This window comes from Scyliorhinus canicula, chromosome 9 (genome assembly GCF_902713615.1).
Source record: "Scyliorhinus canicula chromosome 9, sScyCan1.1, whole genome shotgun sequence".
Taxonomy (NCBI): Eukaryota; Metazoa; Chordata; class Chondrichthyes; order Carcharhiniformes; family Scyliorhinidae; genus Scyliorhinus; species Scyliorhinus canicula.
In genome coordinates, this window is record NC_052154.1 from 119,606,830 (window position 1) to 119,634,274 (window position 27,445).

General features: G+C 48.9%; 1 protein-coding gene and 1 non-coding gene across 2 annotated transcripts in view; both read right to left on the minus strand.

The window, feature by feature from the left end:
* Positions 1–27,445, minus strand: part of LOC119971636 (potassium voltage-gated channel subfamily KQT member 1) — an 865,896-nt gene that overhangs the window by 342,631 nt on the left and 495,820 nt on the right. The gene's annotated exons all lie outside the window — the stretch shown is intronic.
* On the minus strand, positions 21,285–21,386 carry LOC119972066. The gene has a single exon (XR_005461995.1). It is a non-coding gene; the product is annotated as a U6 spliceosomal RNA (small nuclear RNA).

Consider the following 27,445-nt stretch of genomic DNA (forward strand, 5'->3'; position numbering starts at 1 on the left):
AATTCCTTGATATATTTAATGGGTTTATCGTAAAGAACATTTTTTATCAGTGTCTAGTCTATCGCCTGTAAAGTCTGGCTTTAAATAACAGTCATGCAGTACCATTTCTTAGTTTCATTGGTGTACGGTGGTCAGTTTTATATTAAATTTTTAATATGTCATTATTTAAAAGATTTTGTAAGGTGCCTGTAAAATGCACATAATTTTAAGAGCCTTTTCCAAGGCCTCTGAATGAGTGCAACCAGCGGAAACTCGCAATTGTGATGAATCTATTTTATAGAGAGGTGCAGGTTCCAGTGTCATGACCCTCAAACCAGCATTAAAGATTATGGAGGAGTTTTGCTGACCATGACTTGAGCTTAACATTCCACAATTCTTTGTGCTGGTTAGACCGATTGCGAGCGTATCTCCAGGCCCTGCAGTCTACCTTGGTGCTTAGTTCTTTGTCCATTTTAACAAAAGAAGCGTGCTGAATATAAAGCTGCTTCCACTGTGCTTTTAGGATGGGCACTGCACAAAGAATCCAGGGTTTTCCACTGGAAGAGGGTTCAGTGGTATAACTACTAAGAAAGCTATGGAGGCCAGGAATTATTTAGAAAATGAGAGTCTAAATGAGCTTGAGGAGCAAAAGGATCTGGGAGCGCAAAACGTCTTTATCCAGAGGATGGGGAGAATGTGGAACTCACTATCACAATGAGTGGTTGGGTCAAATAAGAAAGGGGCATTAAAGACGAGCTAAATAAGCACATTAAGAACAAAATGGGAGAGAATAGTTCCCAAAGTGGGGCATGTGTGCTCCTGCAGGTGCAGCTGATATTTCTTGGGGGAGGGGGTACTTTTCTGACACATGGTAGATTTTCAGGGGTGAGAATTTTTTTCAGGCCTTCCATAATTCTCCCAAACACAAGGATCTCTGGGGCACAGGCTAATGCACCATCGCACACTTTCACATGTTGGCTCTCTGCCATGCTTGCACACTATTGCACAAGTGAGATGCCATTGTGTCTATTAGCAGAAAACGCGAAAGAGAGAAACCTGTGATTGGAGGAGCAGTGAGTGGCAGCTCACGAGCTTGAGCACTGGCATGCCGATGGTGTGAGGGAACAGCTGCCAGGTGAAATAATGTCTGAGTGTGAGAAGTGGCTGCTTGACCCACAGGTCAGTGGACAGCTGGGTAAACATGGCCTATCTGGCTGAGGCCAACACCATGGTGGAGACGTCTCACAAAGGTGAAAGGGAGTGGAGGGTTGAGGGAGGGGGGGCTGTTGGAGCTTTGGGGAGAGAGACTGAGTGAGTGAGTTGGAGGGAGACACTTTGGGAAGAAAGACTGCTGTGTGAGTCAGTGAGGAGGAGGAGGCTTTGGGAAGAGCGGCTGAGTGAGTTGGAGGGAGGCGCATGGAGAAGAGGGGCTTCTGCGTGAGTCAGTGCGAGGGAGAGGGTTTAGGAGGGTGGGCTGCTGAGTAAGCCAGTGGTGGGTGGCGCTTTTGGAAGAGGGTCTGAGTGAGTCATTGAGAGGGACAGGGTTAGGGGAGAGGGGTTGCAGAGTGTGTCATTGAGAGGGACAGGGTTTGGGGAGAGAGGCTGCTGAGTGAGTCATTGAGAGGGACAGGGTTTGGGGAGAGGGACTGTGAGTCATTGAGAGGGACAAAGTTTGGGGAGAGGGGCTGAGTGAGTCATTGAGAGGGTCAGGGTTTGGAGCGAGGGGCTGAGTGAGTCATTGAGATGGACAGGGTTTGGGGAGAGGGACTGAGTGAGTCATTGCGAGGGACAGGATTTGAGGAGAGGGGCTGAGTGAGTCATTGAGAGGGACCGGGTTTGGGGAGAGGGACTGAGTGAGTCATTGAGAGGGACAGGGTTTGGGAAGAGGGGCTGCTGAGTGAGTCATTGCGAGGGACAGGATTTGAGGAGAGGGGCTGAGTGTGTAATTGAGAGGGATAGGGTTTGGGGAGAGGGGCTGCTGAGTGAGTCATTGCGAGGGACAGGATTTGAGGAGAGGGGCTGAGTGAGTCATTGAGAGGGACAGGGTTTGAGGAGAGGTGCTGAGTGAGTCATTGAGAGGGACAGGGTTTGGGGAGAGGGGCTGAGTGAGTCATTGAGAGGGACAGGGTTTGAGGAGAGGGGCTGAGTGAGTCATTGAGAGGGACAGGGTTTGAGGAAGGTGCTGAGTGAGTCATTGCGAGGGACAGGATTTGAGGAGAGGGGCTGAGTGTGTCATTGAGAGGGACAGGGTTTGGGGAGAGGGGCTGAGTGAGTGAGTCATTGAGAGGGACATGGTTTGGGGAGAGGGGCTGAGTGAGTCATTGAGAGGGACAGGATTTGAGGAGAGGGGCTGAGTGTGTAATTGAGAGGGATAGGGTTTGGGGAGAGGGGCTGCTGAGTGAGTCATTGAGAGGGACAGGGTTTGGGGAGAGGGACTGTGAGTCATTGAGAGGGACAGGGTTTGGGGAGAGGGGCTGAGTGAGTCATTGAGAGGGACAGGGTTTGAGGAGAGGGGCTGAGTGAGTCATTAAGAGGGACAGGGTTTGAGGAGAGGGGCTGAGTGAGTCATTGCGAGGGATAGGGTTTGAGGAGAGGGACTGAGTGAGTCATTGCGAGGGACAGGATTTGGGAAGAGGGGCTGAGTGAGTTACTGCAAGGGACAGGGTTTGAGGAGAGGTGCTGAGTGAGTCATTGAGAGGGACAGGGTTTGGGGAGAGGGGCTGAGTGAGTCATTGAGAGGGACAGGGTTTGGGGAGAGGGACTGTGAGTCATTGAGAGGGACAAGGTTTGGGGAGAGGGGCTGCTGAGTGAGTCATTGAGAGGGACAGGGTTTGGGGAGAGGGGCTGAGTGAGTCATTGAGAGGGACAGGGTTTGGGGAGAGGGGCTGCTGAGTGAGTCATTGAGAGGGACAGGGTTTGGGGAGAGGGGCTGAGTGAGTCATTGAGAGGGACAGGGTTTGGGGAGAGGGGCTGAGTGAGTCATTGAGAGGGACAGGGTTTGAGGAGAGGGGCTGAGTGAGTCATTGAGAGGGACAGGGTTTGAGGAGAGGGACTGAGTGAGTCATTGAGAGGGACAGGGTTTGGGGAGAGGGGCTGCTGAGTGAGTCATTGAGAGGGACAGGGTTTGAGGAGAGGGGCTGAGTGAGTCATTGCGAGGGACAGGGTTTGAGGAGAGGGACTGAGTGAGTCATTGAGAGGGACAGGGTTTGAGGAGAGGGGCTGAGTGAGTCACTTGGAGGGGTGGACTTGGGAAGAGGGGTTGAGTGAGTCATTGAGAGGGACAGGGTTTGGGGAGAGGGGCTGAGTGAGTTACTGCGAGGGACAGGGTTTGAGGAGAGGTGCTGAGTGAGTCATTGAGAGGGACAGGGTTTGGGGAGAGGGACTGTGAGTCATTGAGAGGGACAAGGTTTGGGGAGAGGGGCTGAGTGAGTCATTGAGAGGGACAGGGTTTGGGGAGAGGGGCTGAGTGAGTCATTGAGAGGGACAGGGTTTGAGGAGAGGGGCTGAGTGAGTCATTGAGAGGGACAGGGTTTGGGGAGAGGGGCTGAGTGAGTCATTGAGAGGGACAGGGTTTGGGGCGAGGGACTGAGTGAGTCATTGAGAGGGACAGGGTTTGGGGAGAGGGGCTGAGTGAGTCACTGAGAGGGACAGGGTTTGGGGAGAGGGGCTGCTGAGTGAGTCATTGAGAGGGACAGGGTTTGGGGAGAGGGGCTGAGTGAGTCACTTGGAAGGAGTGGACTTGGGAAGAGGGGCTGCTGAGTAAATCAGTGAGAGGGGCTTTGGGAAGAGGGGCTGAGAGCTAGTGGAGTGTGGGGCTTTGGGGAAAGGGCTGTTGAATGAGTCAGTTGGAGGGAGTGGACTTGGGAGGAGGTGCTGCTCAGTGAGTCAGAGGTGGGAGGGGGGTTTTGGCAGACGGCCTGCTCAGTGAACACAGGAATTAGGAGAAATCGGCAATTCAGCCCTTTGAGCCTGCTCCACCATTCAATCAGATGATGGCTGAACTCTTTGTGGTCTCAAAGCCACTTCCCTGCCTTTTCCCCATAACCCTTTAACCCGTTTTTTATTCTGAAATATATCTATTTCCCTCCTGAGACCATCTAATGATTCGGACTCCACTGCACTATGTGTTTGGGGGAGAAGGGCTGCTGAGTGAGTCAGTCAGAGCGAGGTGTTTGGGGGAGTGGGGCTGCTGAGTGAGTCAGTCAGAGCGAGGTGTTTGGGGGAGAGGGGCTGCTGAGTGAGTCAGTCAGAGCGAGGTGTTTGGGGGAGAGGGGCTGCTGAGTGAGTCAGTCAGAGCGAGGTGTTTGGGGGAGAGGGGCTGCTGAGTGAGTCAGTCAGAGCGAGGGGTTTGGGAGAGAGGGGCTGCTGAGTGAGGCAGTCAGAGCGAGGGGTTTGGGGGAGAGGGGCTGCTGAGTGAGTCAGTCAGAGCGAGGGGTTTGGGGGGGAGGGGCTGCTGAGTGAGTCAGTCAGAGCGAGGGGTTTGGGGGAGAGGGGCTGCTGAGTGAGTCAGTCAGAGCGAGGGGTTTGGGGGAGAGGGGCTGCTGAGTCAGTCAGTCAGAGGGAGTGGGCTTGGGCGAAGAGGTGCTTCTGAGTGAGTCAAAGGTGGGAGGGAGTTTAAGAGGACCAGCTAAGTGAGTGAGCTAGTCGGGTGGGAGGTGGTTTGGTTAGAAGGGCTTTGAGTGCTTGAGCTCCAACAAACCAGCTCATCCATAACATTTGTGGGCAGCACGGTAGCATGGTGGTTAGCATAAATGCTTCACAGCTCCAGGGTCCCAGGTTCGATTCCCGGCTGGGTCACTGTCTGTGCGGAGTCTGCACGTCCTCCCCGTGTGTGCGTGGGTTTCCTCCGGGTGCTCCGGTTTCCTCCCACAGTCCAAAGATGTGCGGGTTAGGTGGATTGGCCATGCTAAATTGCCCGTAGTGTCCTAAAAAGTAAGGTTAAGGGGGGAGTTGTTGGGTTACGGGTATAGGGTGGATACGTGGGTTTGAGTAGGGTGATCATGGCTCGGCACAACATCGAGGGCCGAAGGGCCTGTTCTGTGCTGTACTGTTCTATGTTCTATGTTCTATTAATGGTGAACGAACAAATTATAATTATAGACTTTTTTTATTGTTCATTTTATGGGTTGCGGGCATCATTCGCTAAGCCAGCATTTAACGCAAATCCTTAATTGCTCCTTGAACGGAGCTGCGTGCTAGATCAGAGGACATTTAAGAGTCAGCCACATTACTGTGGGTCTGGAGTCACATGTCAGCCAGACCAGGTAAGGTGGCAGATTTCCTTCCCTGAAGGACATTAGTTAACCAGATGGGGTTTTATGACAATTGACAATGGTTTCATGGCCATCGTTAGGCTTTTAAATCCAGATTTTTTAATTGAATTCTAATACCGGCAATGGTGGGTTTCAAACCCAGGCCCTAGGGCATGACCCTGAGTGGGTCTCTAGATTACTAGTCCAGTGACAATACCACTATTCCACCACCTCCCCACCTGTAATGTATAATTCTAATGATTTATAAAACCCCTGGTTGTTGAAGGGCGAGTAAAAATAAAACTGCATGTGGAGATCCACATAAAGGTGGTAAATATGAATAGGGATACACAATCAAAAATGCCTGGGAACCACCAAGGTAGAAAAATATGATTTTAGAGTTAGATGGGAAAGAATGGGGAGGCTTGAGTGCATCATAAATGCCAGCATGATCTGGTTGGGCTGAATGATCTGTTTTGGTGCGGTGCGTTCTGTGTAATTCTATGGAATTGGGAAATCTGAGGCTCGGAACAGAAGATTGGAACTAAAAATGACACTTTTGGACAGGCCAAGTTTATTGGTCGGGCACAGTTTTGTTCTCTGCGGATAAATCTCGAATTGGAGAATCGACCAATGCCAAGTTCTGTTTCTGCCCCTTCAGTGAAGCATTTAAGTTTTCAGGGAACCCGCGTTGAAATGTTTGCAAACAGGTATCACAATCTGCTCAACCCCCGTGCCTTTATAAAAGGGGAAAAAAGGCAAGAGCAAGCAGATGTTGTCTCCAGTGAGCGTTGCCACAGCAACCATTTCTCAACCCAACTCTAAAATCTTTAAAACGCCCCCTCTTCCTCCGGTTAAAAAAAACCTCTTTAATTTGCAGGCCCACTTATCTCTACTCATTCCACTGACACATCCTGCTGGAAGATGAAAGGGCTTCAGACAGCTTCAGCATACACCACTATTAAATTCTCAGATAGGTACAAAATGCTGCATTTACTTATTATTGAACAGAACATGCCAATGCTGGACAAAATGTTCCTCGGGCCTAAAGAATTACACAGTTGGGCTGGATTGGAAGCATTTAAACTACTTCTTCCCTGGATCCAAATGGATCCCTTCAGTTAAATACCTTTAATAGTCTGAAAGGCCTTTTCTAAGTTGCGAAGCAGGCCAAACTTTGATCTTGGTTTGATATCCCTTCCATTACCCCTGCCTCCTTTCCCGACTAACCTTGGTCAAGAGATGGACTAATTTATTCTGTGGGTTATCTATAACCACTGTACTGGGAGTAATTTTGACTTTGGCCATCAGTGCGAAACGGCTGATATCAGTTCGGCTGCATGAAATAGAAAGGGGAGGCGGTGGCATAATGGTATTGTCACTGGATTGGTATTCCAGAGACCCAGTGTAATGCTCTGAGGGCCCAGGTTCAAATCCCACCACGGCAGATGGTGACATTGATGACGATGAAACCCTTGTCAACTGTCGCAAAAACAGTTTCACTGATGATTCACTAATGTCCTTCAGGGAAGAAAATCTGCCATCCTTGCCTGGTCTGGCCGACATGTGACTCCAGATCCACAGCAATGTGGTTGACTCTTAAATGTCTCTTAAATTAGGGATGCGCACTAAATGCTGGCCTGCCAGCGACATGCACATCCCATTAAATAATTTTTAGAAACACTCTGGATTTTCATTTCTACGGACTTTGGTACAGCCCATTTCACATTCTCATCCAAAGTCCAAATAATTTTTCTCTCAATCACCTGTTCTGCAATCAGTGGCACAGTTAGTGCCCTGCCTCAGGTATTTCATGATGACTGAACTGCTATCAAACAGTAATCAACCAGACTGAGTGCCAAGCATGACATCAGTTCCCTTCCTGTTTCTATGTTCCGCCCATTGGTCACAGAAAGTATGAGACAGCGTCTGAGAGATACTGCTGATGTCATTTGGCCAACACCCACACAAATGACCTTGGTGCTTTTTCTCCTATTCAGGTCATCTCAGAAGATTCTTTCATTCTCACATGTGGTATGCATGTACCAGAAATAGAGCAGGAAGTCAGCACCCCACACTGACACGCCTCAACTTTATGTAGCAAGAGAGGCATCACTTCCATTAATCCTATTGTCAATGTGTTTCCTTTTATCCCTATTTCACAGCCTTGTTTTTCCTGAAATATACAATTACATCAGTGAAAAGACATTCACAATGTTAAATGCTGAGACCACATAGGAGGCTTTCAGCCGTGGAGTTTTAAGAAGAACAAGATTCCACAATGTGCATTATCTGAGAATGGTGGGGGAACCACCAGGTTGGGAACATGGGCCGGGATTCTCCCCTACCCGGCGGGTCGGGGGGTCCCGGCATAGCGGAGTGGCGCCAACCACTCCGGTGTCAGGCCTCCCCCCAAAGGTGCGGAGAATTCTCCGCACCTTTGGGGGCTAGGCCCGCGCCGGAGTGGTTGGCGCCACGCCGACTGGCACCAAAACCGGCGCCAATGGCCTTTGACGCCCATCGGCCGGCGTCGGGGCTGGCCGAAAGGCCTTCGCCGGTTCGCGCATGCGCCGGTGCATCAGCTGCCGCTGACGTCACCACCGGCGCATGTGCAGTCGGGGGGTTCTCTTCCACTTCCGCCATGGTGGAGGCCGTGGCAGCGGCGGAAGAAAAAGAGTGCCCCCACGGCACAGGCCCGCCCGCCGATCGGTGGGCCCCGATCGCGGGCCAGGCCACCGTGGGGGTACCCCCCGGGGTCCGATCGCCCCGCGCCACCCCCAGGACCCCGGGGGCCTGCTCGCGCCACCAATCCCGCTGCCACCAGAGGTGGTTGAAACCCAGGCGGCGGGAGAGGCCTCTCAGCGGCGGTACTTGGCCCATCGCGGGCCGGAGAATTGCCGCAGGGGGCTCGCCGATCGGCGCGGCGCGATTCCTGTCCCCGCCAATTCCCGGGTGGCGGAGAATTCTGGCCACGGCGGGGGCGGGATTTTCGCCGGTCCCGGGCGATTCTCCGACCCTGCGGGGGGTCGGAGAATTTTGCCCATGGTTTGAGTGACAGGGAGGCAACATTCGGGGAAGCAAGGTGATTATGGAAGAGAGCACTTAGAAATTTAGCTAAAATAGAGAAATAAAGTATTTAACTGCAAGGCTTGAATAAGGGGGCTTTGTTCTGACTCAGTAGCTGAAGATCACGAATTATTAAGAAATCAATATCAAGGACGTGCAAGAAGCCAGAATTGAGGGAGTATGACTCTGTCAGATGACTGGAGGGTTGGAGGAGAGTATAGAGACGGAAAGACCGAGACAATGGAGGAATTTCAAAACAGTGAGGAACAATCTCAGCAATCAAGATTTATCAGGAGATGTCCAGAATAGATGCTAGGCAGACGCCTATAAATGAAAGATCAATGTAGAACGAACATAAATCTTGTTACACTACAGAAGGAAGTTTGAACCTATCAGAAACTTTGAATGCAACATGCTGTCAACTAGTGAGACACGTAGGTGATCCTCCACCGGTGGGTGAAAATGACAACTAATAGTTCTTCATTCAATTTGTTGGGAGTATCACTCCCCAATGACATGTAAGTTTTAGAAAAAGAAATGGAGAACGAGGGGATGAGCAATATTGATAACAGATTGCTGCGGTAGAAAAAGATCTTCGCAACAACAACAACTTGCATTTATATAGCATCTTTAATGTAATAAAATAACCCAAGGCACGACTGAAGCATTATGAAGCACAATGTGACTCTGCGACGGGTGGAAATATTAGGTCAGATCACCAAATGTTTGGACAAATAGACGGGTTTTCAGGAGTGTTTTAAAGGACTTCCGGTGACAGGGATGTGCTGAGTGGACACTTGAAAGGTGCCTCGACTTGATATTATGCCTCCGCCTCCCCTTTCTATTTCATGCAGCTGAACTGATATCAGCCGTTTCGCACTGATGGCCAAAGTCAAAATTACTCCCAGTACAGTGGTATAGATAACCCACAGAATAAATTAGTCCATCTCTTGAACTTTTAGCTCAAAAATAGACCAGGAAACCCAGGGGAAAAAATGCCCTCTCCCCCCCACCCTCCTCCAACACCACCACAACAAACGAGGCATGCCAGGCAACAACCTGAGAAGCCGAAAGGACAGTAGAATCAGCAAACGTCTGGAGAGGAAGATTGAGGAGATGACAAACATGCGGGGCAAAATGGACTCAGCTGCACCCGAACGGGATGGGCTGACAGCTCATATGCCCGGTTACCAGGGGCTGGTTTAGCACAGTGGGCTAAATAGTTGGCTTGTAAAGCCGACCAAGGCCGGCAGCGCAGGTTCAATTCCCGTACCAGCCTCCCCGAACAGGTGCCGGAATGTGGCGACTGGGGGCTTTTCGCAGCAACTTCATTTGAAGCCTACTTGTGACAATAAGCGATTTTCATTTTCACCACCCGATCAATGAATGGATGGACCTCCTAACACAGGTGCTCCAATTGTTCAGAGACGCCATTAAGCTAGAAATGATGGCGACAGTGAAGGCAGTGGTCGCGGAGATGCTGGTCCCCCTTCAAGCGATGCTGGAAAAATGAAGCGGCGACTGGAGACACAGGAGGCGACGATCAAAGAGCCAGAGAATGCTGTGACAACCAGAGCGACTGGATTGCCTCACTGGAGATGGAGGTGGCAAGGTTGGTGGCAGCACAAGGAACGCTAAGGGAGAAGGTCGAAGACCAAGAGAGCCAGTCACGCCGTCAAAACCTCCACATTGTGGGCCAACCAGAGAGTACCGAGAGCAGGAACCCTGCTGAGTACATGGCCAGATGCTGGGCAAGCATGTTGGAAGGGAAAGCTTCCCCAAGTCCCCAGAAGTGGACAGAGCCAACAGATCACTCCAGCCAAAGGCCAAAGCTGGATAGCTACCACGGGCCATCATCACGAAGCTGCACCAATACCAAGGGGGGGAAATGATCCTGAATTGGGCAAAGCACACCCTCTCCTGTGAGTGTGAGGAACACTCAATCCGTGTACACCAGGACATTGGGGCAGACCTGGCCAAGCACCGGGCAGAGTTTAACAAAGCCAAGGTGGCCCTTTACAAGAACAGTGTGCGGTTTGGGATGCTCTAGCCCGCCAAACTCTGGGTGACTTCCCAGGGTAGAGAGTACTACTTCACTGCACCAGCAGAAGCAGATGGGCTGAGAAGGCAACAACACCAGCAGTGAATCAGACCTCCAGATTCATCGGTTTAAAAAGACTATTTGCACGGGACTGATCGGTCTCATCTTCAATCTGACAATGAGTCTCAGGAAGGAGGGGGTGGGAGCAGTAGGACACAGAAAGTAGTGGGAAAGGGAGGGGAGAGAAGAGCAATGATAGGGAAAGGTGTGGATTGAACCCGAAGGGGGTGCCACCAAACTAGCGGGTGAGCTAGCACAGGGTGGTATGAGCGAGGGTAGGGCCACGGCACAACTACCCACAGGGAGAGATTGCCTGGCAGCAGGCGGGTGGGGGGAGAGGAAATTCTAGATGGGGGGAATGTCGGAGGGGAAACAGGGGGCAAAAAGCTTGTGGGGTGGTGGAAGGGGGGGGGGGGGGGGGGTGGATAGGCCCAGGGAGAAAGTCGAGAGGTTGTGGGAGTGGTGGTGTGGAAGGCTGGCTACAACAGATTGCACATGGCGATAACGGAAACAAGGACGCCTCAAACATCCATCTTGAAAGGCCCCCAAACAACGGGAACCCCGGAATGTAGGGGCTCATCCACAAGGAAAGTATGGTTGACTCTGTAGGAGATGGGGACAGAAACGTCCCATCATAATAGTCCACCTGGAACGTCAAGGGTCTTAATGACCTGGTGAAAAGATCCAGAGTCTTCACCCATCTGAAAAGTCTGAGAGTCGACATAGTCTTCCTCCAGGAGACCCACCTGAGTGAGGGAGAAGAACCGACTGAGGGTAAGAAAGAACTGGGTGGAACAGACTTTCCAATCGTGCTACGGGACGAGGGCTTGGAGATGGCCATATTGCTCCATAAGGACAACAACAACAAGGACGGTTACGGACCAATGGAACAACAGTATGTCATGGTTAGTGGTGACCTAGAAGGGGCACCAGTGGTCTTGATTAACGTGTACGATCCCAACTGGGAATGATGCAGAATTCATGAAGAAAACCATGGCAGAAATCCCTGATATATACACAGAGCGACTCATCATGGGGGTGGGGAGGACTTTAACTCCATACAGGACCCATGGACAGACAGATCGAACCCTACGTTGGATGGGAAAAAGTCAAACATGGCAAAGGAATTAAATGCTCTCATGGGCAGATGCGGGCAGTAGACCTATGGAGGTTCACACATCCAGGAGAGAAAGAGTTCTCTTTCTTCTCCGAGGTACACAGGGCATATAGCAGGATTGACTTTTCTGTACTGCGGAAAGCACTGCTTCCAGGGTAGTAGGAGTGGAGTACTCCACAATTTTAATCTCCGATCGTGCTCCACACGACGTTGATGTGAGGCTGGAGATGAGCCAGGCAAAATGCCCCCCCCATGGAGGCTGGATAGCACCCTCCTGGCCAATAAAGCATTCTGCGAACGAATATCACAGGCGATAGATGGGTACATTACTGACAACCAGAAAATTGAGGTATCACCCTCCACGCGCTGGGAGGCACTGAACGCGGTGATAAGAAGGGAAATTATTGTGCACAATACACACAATGGGCGGGATTCTCCGACCCCACGCAGGGTCGGAGAATTGGCGGGAAGCGGCGTGATTTCCGCTCCCGCAGGTCTCCTAATTCTCCCGCCGGTAAAAAACCGGCGTTGTGCAAATCCCGCCGGCAGCCTGTGAAAACAGCTGGCGCCGGCGGGATTTCTTTTTTTAACAACTAACCTTAAATCTCCGGCCCGGATGGGCCGAAGTCCCGCCGCTGGGAGGCCTTCTCCCGCCGCCGAGGTGTACACCACCTCGGAAACGGCGGACTCAGCGGCGCGAGCGGGCCCCCGGGGTCCTGGGGGGGGCGGGGGGCGATCGGACCCGGGGGGGGTGCCCCCACGGAGGCCTGGCCCGCGATCGGGGCCCCCCGCTCACTCCGCGGGGCAGTGCCGTGGGGGCACTCTTTCTCCTTCCGCGCCGCCACGGCCTCCGCCATGGCGGACGCGGAGGAGAACCCCGCATCGCGCATGCGCCGGCAGTGAGGTCAGCGGCCAGCTGCCGCTGACGTCACTGCCGGCGCATGCGCCGACCGCCGAAAGCCTTTCGGCCAGCCCCGCTTCCGACTGCGCCGGGTGTTTGCGCCAGTCTACCGGTGCAAACTGCTCCGGCGCGGGGCTGGCCCCCAAAGGTGGGGAGAATTCCCCACCTTTGGAGGAGGCGCGACCCCTGAGTGGTTGGCGCCACTCCCCTACGCCGGCACCCTCCGTCACGCCGGGTAGGGGAGAATCCCGCCCAATGATAGGAAGGAGAGGGTGGCTTGTAGCCACTGAAGTTGGCTATTCCCTAAATACAAAATGGAGGAACGCAAAGCTTGCGGGTTAAAATGGACAATGTTTACAGCACAAGCAGGCTGTACCAAGCAAATGTGTATTCTATCTGCTAAGAGAGCAGACAGCACCGAAACGAACATTCCGCATACTAATGAGGCAATCTCCGGGATAGTTAACATAGCAATGGAACGATCCCAGGGACAATGGACACAAATAGGGAAGTTATTGCAACAGTGTATGGGAAACCAGACACCCCGGCACTAGCGGGATTCAAAAACAAAGCACCTGAAGGCCCGCCCAGTAGCCGAGAGATAGCCTCAGTATTGGGGGGATTCAAACAAATTGATTGGGAAGAGACCCAATCAATTCCCAGCAGGAAAAGGGTCCACCCAAAAGGGCGCGAAGCCCTAGGACCTATAAAAGACAGGCCCCACACTTAGTTCATTCTTCTTAACCAGCCCTCCTCTCTGGACCAGCATCTCAACCAGCTTTTACCAAAGAAGACCTTGACTGAGAAAGAGGAGAGGTTTGGGACAGCAGCCACCAGCAAGTAAGTGTCTCACAACGATCGCTACCAGAGATAGACACTCCTGACCCCTTTTCAACCCGTACCAACCTGAAGTCTGCAGACCAGAGCAGAGCAAGAGGCCTTGTCCCCTGATCCGGCAGTTCCCTTTGAGATAAGTATTGGTTTATTTAGTGGTAGGAATAGTTTAATCCTCTTAGCGTGTGCATGTATTATATAATTGTATTATAATAAACTCAGTTGTTTGAACTTACTAATTGGTGTATGGTTTTATTGCTTTGAACTTGACCTTGAAACTTGTGGCGGTATCTTAACGATACCTGGCGACTCCAGAGCTAAGAAACAAAACAGAGCCAAATTGAGTGTTAAGCACACTCACCCAGAACGAGCAACAGGCTAGGCCGCAACTGGTCAACTCCATACTGGAGGTAGATAGGCACTACTCCTCGAACCCGACCGTGGAACTATTGGCGGAGAAACAATAAGCTCCAGATGGACTTTGACTGGTTCTCCACTGGGAAAACAGTGCACCAGCTCCGCCAAACATGGGGGGCCTTTTATGACCATGGAGACAAAGCCAGCCCCTCCTGAAAAATGAAATGAAATGAAAATCGCTTATTGTCACGAGTAGGCTTCAATAAAGTTACTGTGAAAAGCCCCTAGTCGCCACATTCCGGCGCCTGTCCGGGGAGGCTGGTACAGGAATCAAACCGTGCTGCTGGCCTGCTTGGTCTGCTTTAAAAGCCAGCAATTTAGCCCAGTGAGCTGAACCAGCCCCTCACTAGCTAACCTCACTAGCTCACCAGCTGAGAAAGCAGGAAGCCACGAGGGAAATAGCTCAAGTTAAAGACAGAAGCGGTAGGCTAGTCGCTACACCAGAAAAGATCAACCCAGATGGTATTCGAAGAAGAAGCAGTTACTCGACGGACTGGACACGCCGGCCGTGGCATGGTCTGAGCGGCACGGTTGCACAGTGGTTAGCACTGTTGCTTCACAGCGCCAGGGATCTACGTTTGATTCACCGGCTTGGGTCACTGTCTGTGTGGAATCTGCACGGGTTTCCTCCAGGTGCTCGGGTTTCCTCCCAGAAGTCCTGAAAGACGTGCTGTTAGGTGAATTGGACATTCTGAATTCTCCCTCTCTGTAGCCGAACAGACGCCGGAGTGTGGCAACGAGGGTATTTTCACAGTACCATCATTGCAGTGTTGATGTAAGCCTACTTGTGACACTAACAAAAATTATTATTATTATGGGGGCAGATAAGAGATGGGGCCTGGAAGCAACATTAGGGGAAGTAATGGAGAGTATCAACTTCATGCGGGCCAGATGGATTCCCTGTGAGTTTCTCCAAACAATTTGTGCCAGCATTGGCCTTGCACCTGCGGGAGATGTTCACAGATCTGTTAGCAAGGGCACCATGCCACCAACAGAGCAAACAGCACGGGGATAGCGGCCATCCCTGCCTCGGGGCTCTGTGCAGCTTGAAGTATCTAGAGCTGGTGGTGTTTGTCCGTACGCTCGGCATGGGAGCACTGTACAGTAGGTTCACCCAGGAAGTGGAACATGGTCCGAACCCAAACCATTCCAGTGCCCCTAAGAGTTACTTCTATTCGAATGTGTCGAAGGTCTTTTCAGTGTTAAGAGAGACGATCCCTTCTGGGGCTGGATTCTCCGTTTCAGGGGTTATGTCTCCTCGCCGTCTTTTACAACAGAAAAACTGGCATCAAATGGCCACAGATTCACTGCCTTGCAGGGGGCTAGCAGGCAGCTGTCATGGAGCTCACAGCTCCAGCTGGCAAAACGGCCCCCTGAACTTCCAGGTCAGAGGCCGCGCCATGCTTATTGGCAGACTCAGACCCCGGACCTGGACCGTGGAAATACTGCCCCCGATCGGCTGCGCGCCCGACCCGGACTGCCCGCTCAAATATAACCCAGTCCCGAATGAGCCCCCCCCCCCCCCCCCCCCCCCGCCCCCCGATCGGTCCACCCACGACTGTGAGCCCCTGGTTCACGAATATCCCGAATGGCAGGACCATGAGTGGTCCACGCCGTCGGGAATCCGGCCGGTCAGGGGCGGGTCTCTGGCAATGGCTTCCGTAGGTGGATATTGTGCGGGGAGTACGCCGCTTTTCGGGGAGCGGGGGGGGGCGAATCTTTGAACCGGCGCCAGTCCCGATTTCATGCGGGAAACTGGATTCCCCACTATTTCGGCGTCAGGGTGAGGAGAATCAAGCCCCTGGTGTTTTGTCCGCGGATGGGGTCATTATCATGTTCGGCATGCACTTGGGGCGGGATTCTCTGACACCGCGCCGGGTCGGAGAATCGCCCGGGGTGGAGGGGGGACTCCATTGTGGCCTGGATTGTGATTGGGGCCCACTGATAAGCAGGCCAGCGTCTCGGGCTGGGAGCCTCCTTTCCTCCACGCCGGCCCCTGTAGCCCTACGCAATTTTGCGTTGTGGCCGGCGCGGAGAAGGGAGCCACTGCGCATGCGCATGTTGGCACTGGTGCCACTGCGCATGCGCGGACCCCGCGGCGCCCAGTTGATGCCGGCAGTTGAAGCCCAAACGGAACTGTTAATAGACACTTGTAAATACCTGCTCGGGCCATTTGGGGATTGTAAAATATGTATGCCGACTAAAAGCGGATCATGGCCACAGCGGGAGGAAGACACTTGCTTGTAAATATATATGTTGGTTTTGGTTTTTATTTTTTATTTTCCTTTTTTTGGAGTGGTTTTGTAATGTGTAACTTATGAATTGTTATATATAAGATGTGAAAATCCAATAAAAATCATTCTTTCAAAACAAAGGAGTGTTTTCAAGGAGGCAAGAGAAATGGAGAAGTGGAGAGATTTCGTGAGGAAATTACAGAGATTAGGGCCTTGGCAGAGATGGTAGGTCAATTAAAACCAGGGAAACAGAAGAAGCAAGAATTAAGAGGGGCCAAGTAGCTGGGAGTATTGTCGGGCTAAGGATGTTTGGGCTGTGGAAAATGTATGGGTATAGTTCAGGAACAGCAAGGATGCAAACCTCTGGTAGGAGTTGTCTACAGACCTCCTGATAGTAATGATGGAGTTGGGAGAAATGTAAATACAGAAATCTGGGATGAATGTGGCAGGGGTAATGCAGGATAAATAGGAGACTTTAATATTCACAGTCCCAGAGGACCATAAGATGCTCTCCCCTCTGAGAACTGACTGGTGGTGATTTAACCTGAGTTTCACCACACATCAGGCGAAGAGCAAGGTTGAGAATAACCTCACCCGTTACGGAAATTGAACCGTCATTGGCGTCATTCCTCATCACAAACCAGCCGTCCAGCCAATGAGCTAAATGACCCATACAGAAAGAAAGCAGCACAATTTAACTCGTAAAGCAATCAATTTCTCAAATGCATTCAGATTAATGTTTGAGACTATTTTAATCATTACAGTAAAAAGCAGACCAAAGGGCAGGGCTCCTTCGGGACTAAAAGGAGATCTTCTTATGGAAGTAGAGGCCATGGCTGAGGTATTAAATAAATAATTTGCATCTCTCTCTAGTAAAGGGGATGATGATGCCAATGTCAATGGAGGAGACAGAAAAAACATTGGAGAGGATAAAATTAAATTAAGGAGACACTTAAAATCTTGGCCACATTCAAAGTAGAAGTCATATTGTCCAGGCCAGGCGTCCTTGTAAATGAATCACAGAAGGTTGGCAGTCATTTACAGCAAGGGATTAGGATGGGAAATTAAATGCTGTCCTTTATTGCAAGGGGATTGGAGTATAAATGTAGGGTGTCTTGTTATTGTGCATTGGTGAGGCCGCACCTAGAGTACCATGTACAGTTTAGTCTCCTTGCTCAAGGATAGTCTCCTTATTTAAGAATGGAACCTTGGGCAGGCCCTCATCTGCACTACTGCCGGAGGACATTGTTCCTTTGCTTAAGAAGGGTAGCAAGGATAATCCAGGGAACTACAGGCCGGTAAGCCTTACGTCAGTGGTAAGGAAAATACTGGAGAGAATTCTTCGAGACAGGATCTACTCCCATTTGGAAGCAAGTGGACGTATTAGTGAGAGGCAGCACGGTTTTGTGACGGGGAGGTCGTGTCTCACTAACTTGATAGAGTTTTTCAAGGAGGTCACAAAAATGGTTGATGCAGGTAGGGCAGTGGATGTTGTCTACATGGACTTCAGTAAGGCCTTTGACAAGGGCCTTTATGGCAGACTGGTACAAAAGGTGAAGACACACAGGATCAGAGGTGAGCTGGCAAGGTGGATACAGAACTGGCTAGGCCATAGAAGGCAGAGAGTAGCAATGGAAGGGTGCTTTTCTGATTGGAGGGCTGTGACTAGTGGTGTTCCGCAGGGATCAGTGCTGGGACCTTTGCTGTTCGTAGTCTATGTAAATGATTTGGAGAAAAATGTAACTGGTCTGATTAGTAAGTTTGCAGACGACACAAAGGTAGGTGGAATTGCGGATAGTGATGAGGACTGTCAGAGGATGCAGCAGGATTTAGATCATTTGGAGACTTGGGCAAAGAGATGGCAGATGGAGTTTAATCCATCCAAATTATCCAAATTAGGGGCTGTTTAGCACAGGGCTAATCGCTGGCCTTTAAAGCAGACCAAGGCAGGCCAGCAGCATGGTTCAATTCCCATACCAGCCTCCCCGAACAGGCGCCGGAATGTGGCGACTAGGGGCTTTTCACAGTAACTTCATTTGAAGCCAACTTGTGACAATAAGCAATTTTCATTTCATTTTTATTTCATCCGGACAAATGTGAGGTAATGCATTTTGGAAGGTCTAATACAGGTAGGGAATATACAGTGAATGGTAGAACCCTCAAGGGTATTGACAGTCAGAGAGATCTATGTGTACAGGTCCACAGGTCACTGAAAGGGGCAACACAGGTGGAGAAGACAGTCAAGAAGGCATACGGCAGGCATGCTTGCCTTCATTGGCCGGGGCATTGAGTATAAAATTTGGCAAGTCATGTTGCAGCTGTATAGAACCTTAGTTAGGCCACACTTGGGAGTATAGTGTTCAATTCTGGTCGCCACACTACCAGAAGGATGTTGAGGCTTTAGAGAGGTTGCAGAAGAGATTTACCAGGATGTTGCCTGGTATGGAGGGCATTAGTTATGAGGAGAGGTTGAATAAACTTGGTTTGTTCTCACTGGAATGACGAAGGTTGAGGGGCGACTTGATAGAGGTCTACAAAATTATGAGGGTCACAGACAGAGTGGACAGTCAAAGACTTTTTCCCAGGGTAGAGGGGTCAATTACTAGGTAGGGGCAAAGGTTTAGAGCCAATGTACAAAGTTTTTTTACACAGAAGGTAGTGGATGCCTGGAACTCGTGCAAGAGGAGGTGGTGGAAGCAGGGATGATAGTGACGGTTAAGGGGCATCTTGACAAATACATGAATAGGATGGGAATAGAGGAATACGGACCCCGGAAGTGTAGAAGATTTTAGTTTAGACGGGCAGCATGGTCGGTGCAGGCTTGAAGGATCGAAGGACCTGTTCCTGTGCTGTACCGTTCTTTGTTCTTTGTTCTTTGTATTAAATTTGGGGCAAAAATCTCAGATGCAAAAATCTACAAATTGCTTTGTACAGGGTACAGCGCAGTTTCACCAGAAGAAGATAAATTATGAAGACATGTTGCTAAACCTTTGGATATATTGATATATACTTGAAAAGAACAAGTTTTCAGGGCTTTGGGGAAGAGCAGAATATGATGCTGAAGGGTGTTGACAGCTTCACACATCTAGCCTCTGCAATCCGCAAACAAGGGCTGGTTTAGCACAGTGGGCTAAAGAGCTGGCTTGTAATGCAGAACAAGACCAGCAGCGTAGGTTCAATTCCCGTACCGGCCTCCCCGAACAGCCGCCGGAATGTGGCGACTAGGGGCTTTCACAGTAACTTCATTGAAGCCTACTTGTGACAATAAGTGATTATTAATTATTATTATTATCCCCAGCAATCTGTCACTTGAAATCAACACACGGATTGCAAAAGCTGCAGCTGCTATGTCCAATCTGGATGCAAAAGTATGTAAACAACTGCAACCTGACTGGGAACACCAAACTGTGAGTCACTCGATGTACTCGATGTACCCTTGGCAATTCTTAGCAGGAGACGGTCAGCAACCCAGACAGTCTGGAGCAGTCTAATTCCATCAGCATTGCTGAGCTAATGATGTCTGCACTGACATGACCCCATTCATCGAATGGGTGATGGCCGTCGAACCAAAGACCTTCTTTATGATGAACTGGCCACTGGGTCACGATCTCCTGGTACCTCTGCTATAAGGACACCTGCACACAAGAAATTAAAATGGCAACCGGAGACAGTCACTGATCGCTGTGACCTCTGGAGGTTGACAGTTTGGAAGAGGCGGGCAGAAAGGAAAAGCTCAGCTGGCTGATAAGAAGGCCCAGAGAAAACAGAGGCCAGTGCATCATGCACCTTTCCAGCTCACTGAACCAAATACAGCAGAGACTGCAATACTAGGTGAAGCTTAACACACAGTTGGCCATCACATTGCAAACCATTACCAAATAAGATGGCACCACTGTGAGCCTATCCCGGAAACAAGGAGGGAAATTATTTTCCCACCTGTTTGCCACCTCCTGTCTGGAACTGCTGCGTTGGAGATGATACACACATTTAAAAGATGGTTCAGAAACAAACTTTTTAAAATTTCAGGGCTGTCCGCGGTGAGATGGAAGTTAAGGTTGCTTCCTGAACTTCCCCAATCCCCTGCTTCATCCCAGGTAACAGGTGTTATCCGGTCAACAAAACAGTTAAAGAGACAGCATAAAGAAAAACGACATACCGCAAAAAGAGAAAGGGGAGAGAATTAAATCAAATGCAGCGATACTACATTGGAGAATGAACGAGTCAACCATCGATCATCCCAACCTTATTCCCCTGCGAGGAAAGGAACTGCGAAGTACATTCAGCGGCCTGGGGGAGGGCTACAAAATCTCTTCTGATGTGTATAGTCCCTTGCAGAGGCATTGATACCATAGTGTGCATCAGCTGCAAAGCACCACATTATTCACAGCAAGATTCACAGCAAGATGAGAAAGCCCTGAAACGAAACGGCGACAAGCAAAGATGTAAACATAAAATAAAAGTGTGCTTGAACCAATGGAAGCCGCCAGGAATTGTGAAGACTCGGCTGGACCTGTTGTCTTATTTCTGCGGTATTTTCTTTCCATCTACGTTCAAAGGGCGGGGCAGTATTTTCCCCACAACCAAGCCTTCAGAAACTGTGGTGATGCTGAATGCAAGTTGGCAGGCAAGAAAATCCCATGATTTCACCTCATAAATCAGACTTAGATCATTAATTGGCAAGGACCTAGTACGAGGTTGCTTCCAGTCACCCCACCTTCCCACACCTGAAATGAATTCCATGGTGGTGAGGAGGCTAAAATTAGGAAAACAAGGAGAGAGGCCAACAATGGACTTTTTCTCATTTGAAGATGCAGTTTTCTCACTTTATCTGGAGCTATATTCCCTATTGAAGATGATTTTGATTGGATTCCCCATGAGATTCTGAATTGGAAAATAATTCAACAATAATTAGGGAGAGCATTTATTGAGAAACAATTTTCTCTCCTTTTTAACAACCTGTCCGACAACAGACAAAGCATTACTGTGAGCCTGCATTCATTCTAAAATTCAGCGCAGCACTGGGACTTGAATTGAAGGAATTTTACTGGAGGGCCCATTCCAATGTCAGTGTTTGTTTTGTAAATGGGATGAGGATTGATTCACACTTACTCAAACACTTAAGTTTGGAATCCTGGCTAGAAGTCCGAAAGTGCAAACCAGGTCAACTCTGTACAAGAATTAAACGATGACAACGCCTATTGTTATTGTGTCTTTAAAGTAATAATGCCGAAAGAGACGCTATTGAAGGGATTTGAACATGAGGGGAAAATATTTGGCGGTGGACTGCGTATCAGTGTAAGTCAATAATCACAAAGGGTAATGGGTGAATGCGGGACTTGGTGCAAATTAGGGTGCGACAGAGAGTTTTGAATGAATGTTTCTGGAAGATGGGAGGATAAGTTTGCGTGTCATCTTTGCGCAGGAGCCATGCTAATTTTCTCTGTATCATTCCAATTTTTTAGTATAGTTGCCCTTTGAGGGCACCGGAATAGTGGAATAGTGGAATGCAGTGGTGAAATTAAGACTGGGATTTTTAGCAGAAGATTAACCAAGTCAGGAAGTATCACAGAGGTGAAAGTACTGGAGATGAAGGGGATATCAAATTGGTCACACAATTTGGGGTCTTCAAACTTCAAGACTTAAAACCTGTCTCCATTTCTTTCCAGGCAAGCTGAAATACAGACAATGTGCACGCCATGCAGCACTAACTCCACTTTCATAGTTGTCAAATGTGGTCTTGAATATGGCGGCATGTGGAACAGTGGTTCGCACTGCTGCCTCACAGCGCCAGCAGCCCTGGTTCAATATGGCATTGCGTGACTGTGTGGAGTTTGCACTTTCTCCTTGCAGGTCTTTCCTCCCACAGTCCAAAGATGTGCAGGTTAGGTGAATTGCCGTGCTAAATTGCCTCTTAGCAGGTTAGCTGGGGTTACTGAATAAGGCGGGAAGTGGGCCTAGGTAGGGTGCTCTTTCAGAGAGTCAGTGCAGACTCGATGGGCCAAATGGCCTCCTTCTGCACTGTAGGAATTCAATAGTTTTATGGTTCCTGAGACTCTTCAAAGGAACATTGCGAAACAAATATGACATGAGCCACATAAGGAAATATTAGGTCAAATGACCAAAATCTGGATCAAAGAGGTGAGTTTTAAAGAGAGGCTTTGAGGAGGAGAGCAAGGGAGAGCAGCGGTGAGGTTTAGGAAGGGGATTCCAAGCTTGTGGGCTGAAGCAACTGAAGATATTGCCATCAATTCTGGAATAACTAAAAATCAGGGATGCTCAAGAGGCTGGAATTAGAGGAGCACAGATATTATCATAGAATCTACAGTTCAGAATGAGGCCCTTCGGCCCATCAAGTCTACACCAACCCTTGGAAAGAGCTCCTTACTTAAGCCCACATCTCTACCCATCCCCTTAACCCAGTAACCCCACCTATCCTTTTTTGGACACTAAGGGCAATTTATCATGGCCAATCCACCTGACTTGCACATTTTTAGACTGTGGGAGTAAACCGGAGCACCTGGAGGAAACCCTGAAGCTGTGAAGCAACAGTGCCGCCCATAAAACCATAGAACCAAAGAATTCCTACATATCTAGGAAGGCCGTGGATCTGAAGGAATAACGAGGGATGAGGCAATAGCAGAACTGGAAAACAAAGATGAGAGTTTTAAAATCAAGCAATGTAGGACATCGAGTTGACCATAGAAGAGAATCTCTGGGTTAAATATAATTTTGACATTGCCGACAGTTGGTAGCTGCATCACTCACCTGTAGGACTGGCAGTAAAGCCCACAAAAGTGACCTGTTCATCTTTACAACACTGACACACACACACATTTTTTCCCCCTTGGGGAATAGTGAGCAAGTGGTGGAAGGATTCCCGAACTGATTATCAGCCCACCGAACCATGTTTCTAGAATATAAATTTAGAGTGGCCAATTCTTTTTTTCAAATTAAGGGGCAATTTAGCATGGCCAATCCGCCTAACCTGCACATCTTTGAGTTGTGAGGGTGAGAGCCATGCAAACACGGGGAGAATGTGCAAATTCGACACGGACAGTGACCCAGGGCCGGGATCGAACCCGGGTCGTTGGTGTCGTGAGGCAGCAGTGCTAACCACTGCACCGCCATGCCATCTTGAACCATGTTACAAATGGTCCTTTTTGGGCAAAAAGTCCTAACATTGGGACTTGAACCCTGAACTTCTGGTTCAGAGGCTGCCACTGTGCCACAAGACCCCCTATGGTCTGTTCTGATTCATGACCCATTCTCAAAGCCCATAAGAGCTGCCCGGCCATAATTCTCCTTAGAGTAGGCGGAAATGTCTGGGAGTCAATTAAAAAAGAGTTTAGCCATGATGAACTTCCTTGGAGCTGTTCCACTCTGTGGCAGAAAAAACATCTATGAACCTACTGTTCTTCCAGTGAAATCACAGCCAGCAGAATGGGAGAGCTCTGAGGAAATTCCTCTTTGGGTGTAACATGGACAGGAAGCAAATCGTGCAGATACCAGAAAACAAAAATAAAATCTTAAAAGCCTGGAAACACCTGGAAAGCCAGGACAAAAGGGGATTTATCAGGAATAGACTCAATCAGTACGAGAAAATATATACAGATGGAGAATATTTAAAAAGGAACAAAAGAAAGTGCGGTTGTGGCGAGCAGAAAACAGCATACAATGCCCAAATACTCCAAGTGGCGAAACTGAGCAGAGAACAGCAGATGGTTAAATGGCAGAAACAGAGTAACGTCTATCCTACATTGCCAGCACTTACTGCAAGAGATAAAATGAGAGTTGTTAAAAGTCAATGCTGCAACATAATGGCCTCGATACACCCGACTTGGTGATGCAACAAGACCATTTAATCTTGCAAAAGGCTTCTCGCAAGATTCACGACGCTCGGAATGCCTTGCGATATCTTGCGGGGCGTCATGATCTAGATCTCGTCCTTGCAAGGTGAGATCCAGATTTTCATATGTAAATGAGCCTAAATATGTCTCTGCGGGGTCTCCTGAGGCCAAGGAACTAATGGCCTCATCTGGGAGACTTCACCATGGCACCGTTTAGTACTGGTCCACACAAACGTGGACCAGGCGTAATGGCACCTGGGGGGGTGTCTCCTGGGCCATTGGAGGCTCTTGGGTGGTCAGGCTCTGGGCAGGGTCGTATCCGAGCACTCATGCTGCACTCAGGCACCTTGGCACTACAAACGTGGCTCTCTGGCATTTCCCAGGTGGCACTACCAGACTGGCATGGGCACTGCCAGAGAGTCAGGCTGGCAGTGCCAAGGTGCCCATGTGCCAGGTTGCCCGTGCAAGTTATCAGGCCCTGGGATGCCCTGCGCCAAATAGGTGGGATGAGGAGGGGGGCTCAAGGAATCCCTAAGAGGTAAGATCAGGCAGTGGTGGGAGGGAGGTCCAGAGGCAGCGGTGGGGATGCCAAGGGGGATCATAAGGTCGGGGTGGCATTTAAAAATGGTGCTCAAATCTGCGGGTCCTCTTCCTGCACTGACCAGCTGGCAGGTGCTGAGAAACAACCTGCTATACGCACCCAAATCGAGACTCTTTTTATTTCTGTTGATTGCGCCCAATATTTAAGGTCAAAAGAATGCAAAATGTCCAGTAAGGTATCATTTCTCTCCTTAGCGAGAATACAGAAGACATATAGAAGAATACTGAAAAATTTACATAGTGTGAGATACGATTGGATAGGCTTGGGTTTTTTTTTGCAACAAAGGAGGCCTAGGGGAGATAAAACTGAGTCATATAAAATTATAAGATGCTCAGGTTCCTTAGTAGAGGTTAAGCCAGGGGGTATAGATTCAAAGAAATTGGTAGTTGGATTAGAGGGGAGTTGAGGATAATTATTTTCATTGAGAGGGTGGTGGGGGTCTGGAACTCACTGCCTGAAAGCATGGGACAGGCATAAACCTCATCCCATTTGAAAAGTAGTTGGATACACAATTGAACTGCAGTAACCTACAAGGCTGTGGATAAAGAGCTGGAATGTGGGAGGTTGATCTAGATACCTCTTTTCAGCTGCAACAAGCATAATGGTTACCTTCTGTGTTGTAAATATCCCATGATTTATGGAATTTGTGTTGATTGACATTAGACAGTTTAAGACAGAGGAGTCATATTGGGAGTGGGATGCAGAATTGAACTGGTAATTGGTAGGAGTTTGATACTGGAGGGAAAGAGAAGAGGCATTTGTTGGTGGGTGTCATGTGAGAGTACCTTTAAGAAATGGGTGTTTAAGAAATGTACCTTTAAGAAATGGAGCTGCTCATGTTACTGGAGTGATGTCAGAGTGTGGGTGGATCGGAGCTCTACTTCTGCTTCTTAGTTTCAGTTTGAAAAAAGCTTGGGTGTGTGTGTTTTTCAGTGAGCTGCATCTGAAGTTTAAACAAAGAGCTGTACGGTTGATCTCTGCCATCCAAGACTATCTATGGATCACTTGGTGAACTCAGAATTGTAAACGGTCTCAGTATTGAATGTAAACCTAATGTGCTTCTGTTTGAAGGTTTGTTAAGTCTTTTGGATGTTAAAAGGACAGCTTACAGGGTTACTTCGTGTTGTAGTCTTTGGGGTCGTATCTGAATTAATAGTTGCTTAGATGTTCACTGTTTGTTTTAAAAAAGGTTAACTTGCGTTCATAGAATAAACATTGTTTTGTTTTAAAAAACACTTGTCCTTTTCTGCTGTACCACACCTGTAGAGTGGGCCGTGTGCTCCCCATACCACAATCTATTAAAAGTTGTGGGTCAGGTGAACTCCATGATATACTTTGGGGTTCTCTAAACCCTGACCCATAACAGTGGGATTATGCTGGAAGGAATTACAGAAGATGATCTGTTATGTGAGGGTCAAAATGGCCATGCACCTCATCATTCTGAGAAGGGAAGGTGGAGAAAGAGAAGGCAAGGGCAGAATCACGGGAAATGGAATTGCGAGAAGATATTTAAGACATTACAGGGAGCAGGGAATATCAGCGAGATATCAGTGATTGTAGTCAAATTGGTGAAATTTAAGCTGCAATCCATGAAAGAAACATTAAACACCAAGAAGTATTAGCGTCCAAGAGCTCAGTGAGAGGAAGTGGAACATCCATTATACTTTTTACTTCAACATTACAAATATACCATTCCACACTGTTACCGTTTTGTCCGTTAATCAGAGAATCATTGGTCATCTATTCTGCTGTCACCTCCATCTGTTGTTCCGAACAAACTCTTCTTTCTCTTTCTCTCAGTTTGACTCCTTGACTTTCGCCAACACTCTAATTGTGGCTCTGTATGTTTTGTGTGTATGGTGTGTGTTTTTTTAAACTAGTCTTTATTGTGTTCCTCAGGGATGAGGGCTCCGTCATGACCTCTGACTACTACAAGGAATGTGCGCACCAGTTATGACGGATTATCCTGTAACACTCGTTCCACAGCAATGGGCACAATGTGCATGTCGGGTACAAAGGATAATTGATTGCAGCTTGCTTGCGCTGTTCGGACATCCTAAGTGATTATATAGCCCGGGGCAGGGCTCTTGGTGAGGGACAGTCTGTAAAGAGCCCAGTTCTACAGAAACTGTAAGTAGGATAAGTTCAGCAGGAGAAATAATTGTGCTTGCACAAAATGCACACACACATATGCACCCACACCTGCACTCACCAACACACCCACTCATGCATTCACACACACACATGCACTTGAGCAGACTAGACTGGGCTTTGGCTTAATGTCTCATCATAGTACCTGTTTAAATTATCTTTTTAAAATGCTCAACCGTCTCATTTTATGTTATTCATAAATTATGCTTCCATCACTGTTTCTGTAAATTATTCCATACCCTGACAAATATATTCAAATTCCAAACCTCTTCCTTTTACTCTTTCCAGCCACCAACACATTAGCCAAGGATAATGGTTTGTTTCTGGTTTATTTTATCAAATGAAGGAGCTTCAATATCTCTAGCATGGGATTTTCCAATCCGAGTTCACCCCGCCGCCACTGCCAGCGTGAACGGAGTAAAAAACACCTTGAGTAGCTATCTTGGCAATTAAGTTGGGATATCACCTAAAAGGGACTCGGCGGCATACATGAGTCAGTGGGACATTTAATCATTTAGAATCATCTTGCCATTATGACATCAAAGGAAACCATTCAACCCATCAAGTCCATGCCGTTTCTCTGCAATCTAGTCAGTCCCACTCTCCTTCTCTATTACCATAGCCCTGCACGTTTTTCCATCCTATATCCGCCGAAAGTCACTGATCATCTCTGCTCCCATCAGCCTCGTAAGAAGCGAGATCCACCTCATTAACACTTGCTGTGGAGAAAAGGTTTCCCTCACGTCCCCTTGCATCTCTTGCCTAAAACCTTAAATCTGTGTCCCCTAGTCCTTGCTGATGAGAACAGTTATTCTTTGCTTACCTTGTTTAAACATTTCTTAATTTTCTACACCTCAAAGCTTCCCTCAAACCTCTTTGCTCTAAGGAGAATAACTCCAGCTACTCCAAGCTAACTTTTGAGCTAAACTCCCTAATTCCTGGAAC